Source organism: Plectrocnemia conspersa, unplaced genomic scaffold, assembly GCF_051122295.1.
Source record: "Plectrocnemia conspersa isolate PC_06_02 unplaced genomic scaffold, ASM5112229v1 ptg000013l, whole genome shotgun sequence".
Taxonomy (NCBI): Eukaryota; Metazoa; Arthropoda; class Insecta; order Trichoptera; family Polycentropodidae; genus Plectrocnemia; species Plectrocnemia conspersa.
Window position 1 is genome coordinate 10,454,345 of NW_028277177.1, and position 14,533 is coordinate 10,468,877.

General features: G+C 31.3%; 1 protein-coding gene across 2 annotated transcripts in view; it reads right to left on the reverse strand.

Annotated features, from left to right (window-relative positions):
- Cbp53E (Calbindin 53E) overlaps positions 1 to 14,533 on the reverse strand; it is a 129,283-nt gene that overhangs the window by 51,980 nt on the left and 62,770 nt on the right. The window lies entirely within an intron of this gene.

Sequence of the window (14,533 nt, forward strand, 5' to 3'; positions counted from 1 at the left end):
AATTGACCCGTACGAAATTACACTATATGTATTTTATTTTTTAGATTAAATTAAGACCATCGTGGCCTAACAGGTTACCCCAATGCGCCACGATGGTCGAAAACAAATTTTAAATATATAAAACATAAAAAAACGTATATATATATATATATTATACATAAATACAACAATACTTAAGCATAACAAAAAAATATAAAATATCAAAATTAAATGATACAAAATGGATCAGACCCTCGTAGCTAACATTAAATAAGTCAATATGTAATGCCAGCGTATTAAGGAGCCGGATGGCCACAGCTATGCGGACGTCCTAGCCCTAACGGCCATCAAAAGAGGACGCGATCGTGATTCTCGAAAATGTTCCGGAACCCAAAACTGGAGTTCCTTGAGAATAGCTGGATTGTCGACAACACCTTTTAGTAATTTGAAAAAATGCTTATAGTCCAGTCAAATAAGGGTTTAACCTCGGAATGAAAGATAACAAGCTGAAATTTTGCACAGACCTTTGTTTTGACGTTCTAAATATATGGTGAAAAGTCTCAAAAGATATCGTGTCTGCTAATCAAGATATTAAAGGTCAAAGGTCATAAAAATCGTTTTTTTGCAAATATCTCGCCTCTTTTGCGTCGCATGTCATTAAATGTTTAACAAAACTTATAGAAAATAAAATTTTCTACAAGTTTGTTTTAAATTATTTCTTCGTATGGTTAATGGTTTTCGAGATATAGCGCGGGGAGTGGGAAGCGCGCATCCGTTTATAGGATAACGCTATGTAAACTACGGAGCCAGAGTTACCTGTACATTCTTCTACAGTTTCGTAGAAAACATCGCAAATTGTTATCTGCTGAATGAACCCATCTAAAGCATTATAACTCTCAATTTCCATATCTTCAAAAATCATCATCGATAATGCAAAAAGTAATACGTATGGCCTCTGATACTTCTTGCAAAAGCGGGACCATCCAACATTTTGTCGACAGAATTCGATGCATAAATTGTACTGAGAGCTTCCTTGATTCCGCTTCCATTCATTATATACCCTATGCATCCAATAAAAGACATAAGCATATGAAAGCCTCCTAGTTTCACAACTACTCTGGACAAGTCTGAGCTAGCATCTGAAGCTGCTACGATTTCACGTGCTTTTATGTACAACGGCTGATCAAAAGTTATTAAGCATGTTCTTTGTTCATGCTTCTTGGCATTGGTTATAGCACACTGTAATGTAGTGTAAATTGTGTCCACATTACTCACAGGATGATGAATAAAAGTAAGAAACAGAATCCGAGAAGTTACAAAGTTCTCATTGTTTTTTGTAAGTTGTTCAATAAATCCATTCCACCCTGGCAACGGTGAGATATTTTTCCACTTTCCGTACTTCCACAACAAATCAACTACATTAAATATTTGTTCGGTTAGTTCTTCTACATCATTAAAATTTTGAACTTGAATCTCTTGCTCAATCCGGGTACGACATGATTTTCATACACTAGAAGGGGTATATGTGATAGTGCTGCTAACTCCTTTGCACTTGGTTTTGTTGTAAATTTCTTTATGCGGTCATCAGATATAACTTCAGGTTTTGGAGTTATTATTTTTATCATTCCCATTATATGAACAGTATTATAGCCATCAAGAGTATAAATATTTTTCTGCATTATCTGCTGCATACTGTACTAAGGCACTTGACTATGATGGTTGATTACGAGGCTGTGGGTGATAAACAGCTGAAATTTAACATTTTACAGTATCACTATATGAAGCGAAAAAACCTAAACTTGACAAAACATCCAAAAGACTTTTTGGATGTTTGGCCTATCTGTATTTTTTCTATGAAGAAATACAGATAGGCCTATTAATAACTGCGAAGAAAAGGACCGTTTTCGTATGGAAGTCATTATAGCATGACTTATAGCTGTGTATATCATTTTAAAATGCCCCGTCTTTCCTTTTCTGTTCTTTATAATAACTTCTTGCAGAAAATGTAATAAAGTTTTCGGAATTTCTTCATTAATATTTTACTCGGGGGCGGATAAGACTTGGTCTCAACAACAGAAGATCGAATATCTTCTCTAATAATCGCCGCAGCAGCTTCCACTACGCGCAAGTGTTCTTCTTCCGAAGTGCCTTTTTTATTTTCATACCAAGCTATGGATAAAACTTACGCTTGAGCATCGCGAAAAGAAAAAATAGGGAATGATCCAATCTTCGTTATAACTATAATATCAGTTAAATATTTTTCTCTTAATTTGGAAATGATCTTCTTATCATCTGGTACATACTCCGTAAGGACATCTCTCAACTCTTTCAATTTTTTCGCACAAATTTCTTGTCGAGCAATATTTCATTTTTAATTCCTAATAATACAATGAAGAAAGTAATAAAATTATGGTTCAAACGACTTGCCGAGACCACTTTTTTCACGATTGTTTACTTTTTCAAAGCTTATACCAAGTTAAGCAGGTAGAAATACTCGCTGGATTCTATAAACGGATGTACGCCTCCCACTCTTCGCGCTATATCTCAAAAACGGTTAATGATACAAAACAAATATTAGAACTAAACTTGTAGATAATTTTATGCTTTACAAGTTTTGTGAAGCATCTAATGACGTGCAACGCATAAAACGCGAGATATTTGCAAAAAAACAAATTTTGTGACCTTTGACCTTTGATATCTTGATTAGCAGACACGATATTTTATGAGACTTTTCATCCTGTCCTTAGAACATCAAAACGAAGATCTGTGCAAAATTTCAGCTTGGTATCTTTCATTCCGAGGTTTAGCCTTTATTTCGCCTTATTTGACTGGACTATTAGCGACATACAACTTTCTGCGAGAGCTCAGCGAATCGTATCCCAACGCTCCTAAAAGAAAGGCGCTGGGATATATGTACGGATAATAATCAAATGTACTTTTGTAAAGGTATCTAAAATACCTTTTTTGAATTTTTTTCAATAAAAAGGAATATTTAGCTATTCGGGGATTCCAAATTATAGATCCCGATTCAAGAATGCTACGAACTAAGGTGTCATAGAGGATGCGAATAACTGACGGATCGTCAAAGTGAAAGGCATTCCTCATAACAAAGCCGAGCATCTTGGAAGACTTATCACAGACGTCGTGTATGTATAGAGAGAACCTCCATTTGCTCTCGAAAGTGATTCCGAGATCTTTAGTGAAAGTTTCTCTAGTCAAAATGTTACCATCGAGATGGTAGAAATAAGCTGATGGCGAATGAGATCAAGAAAATGACACAGTATGGCACTTACCGACACTAAAAGGCAGACGGTTAACGAAAGCCCATCTCCATAGAGAGTCTAAATCATTTTGTAGAGAGAAGGAGTCCACAACAGATCGAATGCATTTATATAATTTTAAATCATCTGCGTACAGAATAAAACTTGAATTTGTAATTGCTGTATTTATGTCATTAATAAATAACACAAAAAGCAGAGGGCCCAAATTGGATCCTTGAGGAACCCCCGAAGGGGTATAATATTCTTTTGACAATCGGCCATCATAGGTTACAAACTGTCTACGATTGCTTAAATAACTCGAGAATGGTGCGCGTATGGTGATATACATTCCCTTTCGCTCGCTCGCGTGCTAAGTGACGAGAATGAATGAGAGATAAGGGCGTGCGTTACATGCGTTCCCTACGCCCAATTCTTCTCACTCACTCTCGTCACTTAACACGCGAGGAGCGAAAGGGAATGTATTTTATCATACGCCCATTTGAAAATAGACTTAGCAATTTAAATATACAGGACAATCCTTAAAAATTATAGAATCATGACTTCATTACAAAATAATATTTTTTATAATAAAAATGAAGTTAAAGCCATTTCAGAGAATCTATAAAAGCAATGCACAATTGATTAGAAAAAAAATTGAAAAAACTCAGAGAATACCGTGCTAAGCCCATAGAAAGAATTAACCATGTAACGACTTCTTAATTGCAAAGCCACTGAAAATTACTATTCCCATCAGAGTTTTTAAAACACTTGAACCGATTGCATTGATTACTTTCCATACATTATCTTTTCGTCACTTGTATTGAACCTCATGTAATAGTTATTTGAAAACTTAATCTTAATCTTTCGATTGCGTTTGGTTTGCAGACTTTATACATAAATTAACAAAATTTAATTTTCCAGTAGCTTTAATTAAATTAATTAACTCGTTTTTATACTCTATAGACGGTAGAATATTTCGAATTAAAATTATAAATTATTTGCCAATTATACCCTTATCTGCTGAAGTTTAGGGTTAAATTTTAAGACCCTTGCTATTCACAATATTTATCAGTGATTTCCCAACTAAACCTCACATAACTTATTCACTGACGACACGGCTAGTTTATGTTTTTATAAAAATTCCCATAGATATAATTTACAACAGAATAAAAAATCCATTCAAATTCCACAAAAGCGTTGCAGTAATACATAAAAAAGCTTTTGATGTTGATAAATTAGTAAAAATTAAAATGTTTAAAAATTTTCATTAAAAAACACAAGTACCACAAAAAAATATTAGTGAAATTTTTATTTTATTATATTTTATTACTGTATCGATTCAGAGTGATCTAATTTACCTTTATTGTTTATAAATATTTCATCTATTAGATTAGGTATTAGAAGCATTTGATCAACATTTTAATTATAGTACATAAATTCGCATAGAATCTAAACCATCAACCGGCAATTGCTTTAAAGAAGCATCAAACTATATCAAGTATGAGTATAAAAATATTTAAAAACATTTTTTATGACCGGAAACTAAATTAATAGTGCCTTTGAATTCGAAGCAGTACTCGAAGTAGATGTTGATAATAAAAAAAATAAATACTAAATTATTTATAAAGAATTATATATATATATATAAAAAAATATTTGAATCGCCTCAAAATAGCGAATGAAAGCATTGCAATATTTTAAGATATAAAACATAAAATACGAAAAGCTCTCACGAGGGTGGAAATAAGCGGAGATGTGCAAAGAACATTCAGAAAGCCGCAGTTGACTTATCAAGATAGACAGCGATATAAAACGCGATGGAAGAAAATTCAGAAAACGTTTTCAGCCCCCACATTTTTATTTCTGCACAAATATATATGTATAAGTATATTAATACAAATTCATATCCGTCAATTTCAATTATTTCGTTTGCTTTCAATTATCACGCGTGATTTCCGTTTCACGCACATAGTACCTTCATTTATGAAAGGCGGTGAAATTTCATTACGGTTTTGATATATTTATGCATTAACACACGATGAAACCGTTGAAGTGCTCGTATTTCGTAACCGACCCAAATATTTGTAGTGATTTATGCTAAACGCGTACTAAACGCGTTTTTTATGCGCTCGAAATTCACATTTTTTTTACGCGGCTGCGTAAACATATAAATATTTATATAATGTGTACGTGTATTGATTTTATAATAAGGACCGCCAGCTTTGATCAAAAGATTAAAATGCTCCTGTTTATGTATTTTGTAATTAATTTTATGTTAAAGCAATAGTTGTTAAAGTTACATAATACGATCGACGAGGGATGAGATAACGCCAGACGACTACTGATTACTTAGATGAAAAATATATGTATTTATTTTGCTTAAAAGTAAACAACATTTATATTATATGTATACATAGAAAATATTTTTATTATATTATTAAATTTTATCATCAATCGTTGAATAACCATTCGAGAATATGCATTGCCTTTCTATTTAATAAAAAAACATACCTTCATTTCTCGGTTAATATAAAAGCAACGCCTGTGTATTTCTGGTACTTTATTACACATTTAGATGCTGTTTTCATGTATATTAATATATTATGATATATACAACAAAGATTCGTGTATATTTTATATTTATTTTGACGTGAGAAATAGTCTCGTTTTTCATTCATGATAATATACAGTAAAAATATAAAATGTACATAATAATCAAATTATTTTCTCGCTATTGTTTCCTTAACGAAAAGCAGAGAGTTTAAGGTAATAATATGCTCGTCGACGTCGAAAATAACGAGAAAATTATTTTATACATTATTATTACATATTTATAAAATTACATTGTTTTGATTTACATGATTTGATACTGGCATGAAATATTCAGAACATAAATATTTATTTTAATTTAGTTGAGCTACAAAATTAAATTAAAAAATATAATATACTCTGACAATAATATTTCGATAAAAATAATTTAGCATAAAAGGTAGCTTCTAAAACTTTCGTCAAATATGGGAAGCACGCACAGCTTTTGAATAATGCATTTTTTATTCCACAGAATGGTAAAATATTTCTATCAACTCGTATTTTAACGACACAAATTATGATTGCATAATTTTAGAAAGCGCAGAATGAAAAGTTTTATGATTTTAAATTATATTTATGTGATTCTTCATTTTGCCTTCCAATTTAAATTCAACTGCTATTACATTTAGGTGAATAACTTTCGAGCAATAATAAAACTCTATTGAGAAAAAAATTAACTTTACTACAGTTTTTATAAATATGTTTTTAATGTGAAACATATATAGAAGATAATTTGTTATTATTCAGTAGCGACAAATACGCAGAAATAGTTTTATGAACATAAAAGATTTATCTGTTTTTTAGAAAGCAAGTTTATATAGTGTAAAAATATGAATGTAATAATTTTTATATTTAAATGTGTCACTTTCATTAAATAAATCAGTCTTATTTAACAATTGAAGCATTCAGTGGATGGATTAAATTAGCAGGTCTATAAAAGCTTTCAGTAAAATTTACAAGCAAAACAAAAAAAATAAAATAATATGCTATTAATTAATAACATAAACATCTAAGACAAAAATCGAGTTTGTTTGTTCAAATTGGACACCACCGTGAGAAAACATTTTTGCAGAATAAGTCAAAGTATACGCCATGCAATAAAAATATTCAAAATATCCGTCGCAAATGTCTCGAGAATAGATAATACGTACATTCGGAATTTCTCTGCTATAAAGGCCATTGGGAAAAATCTGTTTTAAAACTCGTCAGTCGTTGGATTTTAATAAATTGTTTATGTAAATATTTTTTTTATGTATTTTGTTAGTATGTATTGTTTATTTTATGTGCAAGGTGAATTAACATAAAACTGTTATGCCTTGCACATGCATTTAAATAAATAATTAAATAACAATTAATGAGAGGTACAAACAATAGTTCTCCGAAGACTCTTTAATCAACTTGGAATCTTTTGTAATCGACACTGCCGTCCGATACTGACACTTGAATTTAATCTGTAACACAGTAATTTAAGACGTGCTATTTGGGTGCGTGTAGTTGGGGAACTAAAAACGAGATATCCTCCCTTTGGCATGCTCACACATAAAGTAACGGGCATCCAAATAGCACGTCCCCAATTTACCGTGTCATCGGGGGGTCTACTGTATTAGTATAAATACTAATGAAGTCACACCATTCGGTATCGAAACCCGAAATCCATTTAGTTATATATTTCTGCAGATTTATAAATACGTATTCGTAATACAAAAAAAGCGCAATTTATAGCTTCTACTAATTTCACGCTGGAATACGCCTATCCTAACTGCACATGAGACATTTTCCCCAATGCTTTTGTACCACCAATTCGATCGCGTGGCACGTTTCAGAGAAAAAGCGAAACGTCCTGCGCAGCCTGTTCGTAGGTAAGGGTCCGTCACGTGCCGGAAATTCTCAAGTCACGGTCCATTTGTCTGTGCCAAGATAATGAGTGTCTCTCGCGCCCCAGCCTCCCACATAAAGACCACTTCCTTTTTGGGTCGACAATTATAACGTACACGCTTTGGTTCCTTCTCGGGTATTACTGTTACTATAATTACTTGGAGTTTGTGTGAGAATGAATTGGCAATGGTGAGGGTAGATAATTATAAAATATTGAAATATTCTAACAGATGATAGCGAGAGATGCTACTAAAGTTGGACAAAATAATGAATAGCAATCTATACTGTATTTCTCAAATATTTTCTGTCTCTTAAAAAACTACTTATTAGAGTAATCTAGTAGCAAAAAATATCATAAGTAGTAGTATCGATACCAAGACACTAAGACGCAATTCAAATACACCCATACCTCGCTTTACGGCCTAGATACGTTCCACGAAACTTGGCCGCAAAGCGAAAAGCCGTATAACGAATCAATTATTCTAATACAAATTCATAGAAATTCAATGGGTTCGGTTCCAAATTTAGTAAATATGTAACATGGTTTATCATTTAAAATGCATTTTATCTTTTTATTTCATTTAAATAAAAAATACATACATTTGTACATAAAATAATAACAGACTCCAAAAACCAACAATAATCCATAAACAAAAATGAAACTACTTCATGTTACATAAAATATGTGTATGAATACATACATAATTTTTTTTAAAATGGCTTTAATCTGAAGACGATGAAGAAATGGTAGCCTACAGATCACTGACGTTCTTATTTTTCGCTGGTAAGGATGGGCCTGGCTTAAAAAAATTGTCCAACGTTGTTTGTCTTGCCTTTTTGTCTCTTTCGTTCTTCAGTGATTAATAACAGCTAATGGCTGAGTTGATTCCTCGAGAAACTTTAGCGCTACGTTCGACGTCAGGATCGTTTTCAAGGAAGATGTTTATTCCTTGTTCGAAATAGGAAAAAGCTTTTGACAATTTTTTTGATGTTAGCTATTTGAATACAACAGACTCTGTCTCTTCATCAAATGCCGGTTCTGCTTGCAACTGAATGAGTTCCTTATATGAAAGAGGTTCCCTATCAGCTTCAAGTAGATCAAGCACATCACGTTCGTTCAAACCTTCAAAGCCGAGATCATGTGCTAGATCCAAAATGTTTTGCCTAATTTCAGGAAGGCAATTAACTTCTGCATCAGTACTTTTTACACATTCTGGCCATATTTTTTTCCAAACATGGTTCATTGTTGTTAATTTTAATTCCTTCCATGATTCACTGATGCTGTCAACAGCATCCTTGATGTTATAGTTTTTCCAAAATGTTTTAATTGAAGATTTACCATCGGTTTCCCTTATAAGTTGTCGGAAAGTTTGGCGTAGGTAATATGCCTTAAAAGTGGCTATTGCACCCTGATCCATTGGTTTGATCAGAGCTGTTGTATTTTTCGGAAGGTACTCAATCATGACATCTTCAGATAGTTCGGATAAATTAGTAGGATGCCCTGGTGCATTATACAAAATTAGGCAAGCCTTGTTGCTTAAGTTATTGTCTCGCAAATATTTTTTCACTTCTGTGCAAAAGTGATTTTTGAACCAATCCTCCAAGTAGCTTTAGTCATCCAAGTTTTCTTGTTGGATCTCCATATGACGGGTAATTGATTTTTATTTAGTCCTTTAAGAAGCCTTGGATTTTCGGACAAATATATTAAAAGTGGTTTTAGCTTAAAATCACCCGCGGCATTTGCACCAAGTAGCAAAGTTAATCGTTCTTTAGACACCTTATAACCAGGCGCAGATTTTTCGGTTTTTGAAATGTACGTGCAATCAGACATTCGCTTCCAATAAAGCCCTGTTTCATCTACGTTAAACACTTGTTCAGGTTTATAACCACCTCTTTCAGTAATTCCCTTTAAAATGTTGGGATATTCATTAGATGCGGCCTCATCGGCGCTAGCTGCTTCACCTTTCATTTTAAAATTATGCAAATTAAATCTATTTTTAAATTTTTTTTAAAATCGACATCGAAAAAAAGTTTTTTTGCCGTTATAGCGAAACATTTTAGGCCGTTAATCGAAAACGTGCCTTAATTGAAGAGGGCCGTTATAGCGAAAGGCCGTATTTAGAGCGGCCGTATAGCGAGGTATGGGTGTATATACCATCAGTTTTAGGAGATCGCTTGGAAAAGCAAGACTACAAGGATATTCTGATTTGCTTAGATGATACAACTTTAAAGCATGTGAGAATATGGAAGCTCTTATTAAGTAAATTAATAATTAGTGTATCTTACACTTCATCCTCCCTCATTAAAAACATTCTCTTTTCTTGCCGACAATTATAACGTATACGCTTTTGTTCCTTTCGGATATTACTGTTATTACAATTGCATGGTGCTTATGCACGAACCGACCGTGTCTAACGTTAACGAGCTCTTTTGCTAAAAACTTTCATACGAGAGATATACACACATTCACGTAGTTCTATATTGTTAAAGCTAACAACTCGGTCACGTGAAGGGGTTAAAGCTGTTTCCGGACTTCGATTAACGATGCGCAATTAGAGAATTCTATGATTTAAGCGTCGTTAACGAGCTTCGAGCTTTCGATTTTTTGATAAATTTTAGAACAATATGATTAATCTGGCGATAATATGACAAAATATATGTATGTATATAATTAGAATTTAAATTTTATCTTGGACTTCGGAAATAGTATAATTATGATTAGTAAGATAATTTAGATGAATCAACTTTGATAAAGTTTACGTAGTTTTCCCTTAATCCCTTAAGGTTGATTAAGCAAAGAAGCGTTGAGACTATGTGAGACAATTTTTGGAATTGAATGACTAGCTATAAAAACAATGTAATCAACATTTATTATTGGAATAATAATAATAACTAGGAAGGTATTTTATATAAAGCTATTGTTCATTAATTGATGTTTTATAATAATGAAAAATTAATTATTATTACAATTTATTATATAAAGCGAAAGGTCTGTTTCGCATGTTGTATGTTGCTATAAATATCTATTTATATCCTGTACAAGAGGGATTCATACTAATGATACTAAATTGAGCGGTAGCTATGCATTACCTAATGTATGCTTCCAATTATCGGTTCGCGGATTATTCAGATAATCTGAACACTAATAACGGGATTAAGCTCCATATAAGTGACCTATATTACAAGTAAATATAAAATGTATGTTACAGTGATTACAAATAGATTTATATATATTTCTTTATTAAATTGGAGTATGCCTAAATAAAAATATTATATATAAATTAAGCAATGTAATAGTAATTATCATCGTATATATATAAGAAAAATATACAATCGAGTTAAAAACCTACACAGATACAATTTGTTTGAAAAACAACAATATGTACCCTGTACAAACATCTGGATTGATCATGGCAGCAAAATGGGGCGAGCCCTAAATGTCTCTCTGGAGGGGTTATATATTTATAATATAAAAAACAATATAAAGGGCTCAAAAAAATCGAGCTTTCAAACTTACTCGAATTCAAGAGAAGATTGACCAACTTCAGACTATAATATTGAAGAAGCAACCGCTTCTCTTTTTACGTCACACACTAGTCCAGCTCGACGTCCTGAATCTAGACAACTTGATCCTTCGGACATGAAAGATGACTTAACGTGTACAATAACTAAAATATACAAACTGTTGTTTAATAATTTTTAACAAATTATCTGTCTTTAATAAAAAATAAAACCCTTGAACATTTATTTTATTTAAAAGACTAAATACATATTTTTTGGTAATACTGATTTGAAATAAAAAAAAAATTGTTTAACTACGTTTATCAATTTAATATTATTTTAATTAAAATAACAATATTACACAGTCACATATGTAAAATAAAATAACCTGAAAACAGATCAATGGATCAACTGTGGTTTGTAAGAGAATAAATGATGTATTAAATTCATAGCTCAGAGCTTTAAATTGTAATGGCTATTGTTTGCCAGATAAATTTTATGGCGAACTCAGAAATGTATATCTTTCAATGTTGTCATCTACAAAGTCATCTAAAATGCTTTTGACAGTAAACATTTTTTTTAAATAAATTTAGTTCATACATATTTTTCAATTAAACTTGCAATAATGTATTGCATAGGTGATAACATTAAAGAAATTGTAAATAATTTAAATAATGAATTAAGTATATTAGAAATATGGTTAAAGAATAGTGTACTTAAATTAAATGAGAATAAAACTAAATGTATGTTTATTAATTATAAAAATGTGTTAGATAATAGTACCAAAATAGTAATAAATAACTCTAGTATAGAAATAGTGGATAATATAAAATATTTAGGAGTAATTGTTGATACAAAATTAAATTTTAAAGAACATTGTAATTACAAATTAAAAAAAATTAGTAGAAAAATAGGTTTATTATCTAGATTAAGAAATATATTAAGTATAAATACAAAAAAAAAAATTTACAATAGTATAATATTGCCCCATTTTAATTATTGTGCAACACTATTAAATATGTTAAATAAATTAGACAAACAAATGTTGCAAAAATTACAAAATAGGGCAATGAGAGTAATCTTAAATAAAAATAGATTAACTAATTGTAAAAGTATGATTGATAGATTAGAATGGTTGAATGTTCAAGAAATATTGAGTATGAATGTTTTAGTATTTATATATAAGTTAGAAAATAATATGTTACCAGAATATTTTATTAAGTATTTAATAAGAAATAAAGATGTACATAAATATAATACTAGAAATAGAGAAAATTTTAAGATAATTAAGTATAAGAAAACGAGTACGGCTAGGGGAATTATGTACGGAGGTTTTGATTTATATAATAGTCTTCCAAGAGAAATCCGAAACAGCAAAAATATAACGGGTTTCATAAATGGAATAAAAAAACACCTTCGTACATATAGAAATAAATTATAATATTAAGTCTTTATTATTTTTATTTTTTCTTTCTGTTATGTATTTTTTATATATTTTTATATATGTTTACTAAATTTGTTGGATGTAAAGATTAGCTATTAAGCTAAATAAATTAATAAAATAAAATAAATAAATAAATAAATAAGGTGTACATAACGCAAAGTTATTATGGCTCTCGTCCAAGTCGCGTTTTTAAAAAAAATAATGATTTTTTTATTTCAATTACAGCACATAATATCATATAAATTAAACCATCCATACACTTTGTAAGCACCGCTCCACGATTCTCAAAATTGAAATAAAAGTTAAAAAATGTTTATACAATAACTCGGTCATAAATCAATTTTGTCCGCAGACTGGCGCGTTTTGAATTTCACGAGCGGTTTATAACCATCGCGAAATTAAAACATTTATACAACAAAATAAATACACAGTGACATAGTTAAAGTTATTTAGCTCCAAATATGCCGCAGCCAACGCATATCTCAATAAATTGTTCTTAAAACCGTTTGGGTTATCAAGTCTTTGGATTTTATATGGCAAGGACCTTGACACGTATTTGTGAGGAAATGCTATTTAAAAGGAAACGCTGTGTGCGTGCTTTTAACTAGTGTGTGATTAGTGTAAAATAAGATCTTATCCGGAACGTGTTACAGTTAACGGACTCCTATTTCACTCCCTTACGCTTTCACGTAAAGGCAAAATAATTTATGTCTGATAGTATAAAAATCAGACGTGAGTGCGTTTGTGTCACGTAAATTACTCGCGGAAGTAGATAGGCATGATTTACGAGTGCGACCACAAAAGTTGCCAAAAAGAAAACACGTTAGAAAATTATATGCGAGGACACACATAAATATTATTGCGGTGGGTCATAAAAATGCACGAATACTGCACAGTGTGTTATTATTATGGGTATTAAATCAGCGAGAAATGTTAAATTATGTATTTAAGAGGACCGCTATTTTTTTAATAAATATTGTTTCAAAATATATTTTTTAAAGATTTTTAAATTAAATAATTAATTCCACAAAATTGGCTCATGAATTTTGTTGTATAGATACAATATTTCACTCTAAAAGCCCATTTAATTTTACGGTCTCTCTTTTGTGGTAAAAAATCGATGCACAGTAAATGATAATATTAAATTATAAATATGTATATCTTTTATTATTGAAAATATTTAATGCCAGTACTGAGGATGTAGGTGAAGGACACAAAAGCGAGGTCTAGAAAAGGGGCAATGAATATAGTATATAAGTATTTTTCTTCAAAAAAGCATAGCAACTTTAAAAAATGTTTTTTGATTGAAAGATAAAGATAACAAAAGTACTCATATTTGATTTGACAAATATGTATGTGAGTAAGTTGTCTCAGCTCTAAATTGAAATTTATTTTACATGCTTTTTTCGATAGTTTAACGTACAATTGATTTTAAAACAAAAACTATGCTACTTTTGCAGTAGTAGTCCAGCTGGAATAAGATATCATTACATCTTAAGTAAATAAGTATTTAACAAGTATTTAATCGCAAAGTTAACAGTAGTAGTCAAAGGAGCAAAGTCTGGATAATAATGTTACACAATATTAATAATTATTAATATTTAATGCCTGCACTACACTCTCTGAAAGTTGGCCAAGATTGGCCAAGGACGGAGAATATAGTGGGTTACTTCGGTCGAGTTCGGTTCTGCCTGCTCTAAGATCTCTCGGAAGTTGTCCGAGGTTACCGAGAACGGAAGGTAAAGTATAGATAATTCAGTCGACTTCGCCAGCTTCGAGCGCTTCCGAACATTGTCGGCAAAAGGACCAGAGTCAAAGAGACCGAAGCCAGAGCTGCTCTTTCGAGCGCGAACAATGAGATACTTCTCCTTTTGCTCTCTCGCGT